The 1,250-nt window shown below is 43.3% G+C and overlaps 1 pseudogene; it reads right to left on the bottom strand.

The window, feature by feature from the left end:
• LOC112812550 (U4 spliceosomal RNA) lies at positions 1 to 150 on the bottom strand (annotated as a pseudogene).
• Positions 151 to 1,250: the final 1,100 nt, after the last annotated feature.

Here is a 1,250-nt window from a genome sequence, read left to right as displayed (position 1 = left end):
GAAGTTTTCTTCTTTCTCATGAACACAAACAGCCTTTTGAATACTTTTGAAAATATTATTGGGAAAAGTTTTCAATTAGCAATAATCGCGCCTCGGATAAATCTCGGATAAAGCCACATTATGGCTACGATACTGCCACTGCGCAAAGCTACTTTTGAAAATATTATTATGCTTATTTTTTAAGTCTTTTCTTGGTTGCTCTATTAGCTCTGTTTCCTTGTGTGTTCATTTTTTTTTAAAGATTTTTTATTTATTTATTTGACAGAGAGGGTGAAAGAGCACAGCAGAAGGAGAGGAAGAAGCAGACCCCTTTCCGAGCAGGGAGCCTGATGCGGGACTCGATCCCAGGACCCTGGGATCATGACCTGAGCCGAAGGCAGATGCTTAACCATCTGAGCCACCCAGGCACCCGTGTGTTCATTCTTTTTATTGCATTTCCAGTTTTATGGTGTGTTTCCTCAAATACAGGGTGATTCTCTGTATTCTGTGTTTTTAAGGATGCTTACTTGTGGATGCAGCTTGCTGACAACAACTCTGGGGGAGAAGGCAGTATTTTTATGTCAGAGAAGTTGTGCTGGTAGGTTACAGATACAGGGTTTATTAGCTATCAGGGCACTTACTGACCTCTCCATCCCGAGCCCACAGTGTCTGTTACATCCAGTTGTCTGTTGCTCAGCCCAAGCTGAACCTGGCCAAGCCGCTCTAAGAGCAATGCCCTAACGAATCTCCCAGTAACTCTCCCTGGAGCCTCTCCTGGCACCTTTTATCCCCCTTGGGGTTATACATCCTCCACTTTTGCAGAAGTTCTCTCGTGCACCTATTTTGGGTAAGGTTCCCTCTAGACTCATTACTCTATAAATGTAATGCTGTCTGCTTTCCCTCCTTGGTGAATTTCTCAGTTTCTAGTGTGCTGATGACACTTTCCCACTGTCCAGTGCATTGATAGCTTAGTGAAGTACTGTTAATCTTTGAACAACACCGGTTTGAACTGTGTGGGTCCACTTACATGCGGATTTTTAAAAAAGATTTTATTTATTTATTTGAGAGAGAGAGAGAGAGCACAGGTGGGTGGAGGGGCAGAGGGAGAAGCAGACTCCCTGCTGAGCGGGGAGCCCAAGGCGGGACTTGATCCCAGGATCCTGGGATCATGACCTCAGCTGAAAGCAGACACTTAACCAACTGAGCTGCCCAGGCATCCCGTGGATTTATTTATTTATATATATATATATATATATATATATATATATATA

This window comes from Callorhinus ursinus, unplaced genomic scaffold (assembly GCF_003265705.2).
Source record: "Callorhinus ursinus isolate GAN/ISIS: 27379988/994484 unplaced genomic scaffold, GSC_fseal_2.0 scaffold110, whole genome shotgun sequence".
NCBI classification, from domain to species: Eukaryota; Metazoa; Chordata; class Mammalia; order Carnivora; family Otariidae; genus Callorhinus; species Callorhinus ursinus.
The sequence above is the reverse complement of the archived record's forward strand: the minus strand, read 5'-3'. Positions and strand labels throughout refer to the sequence as shown.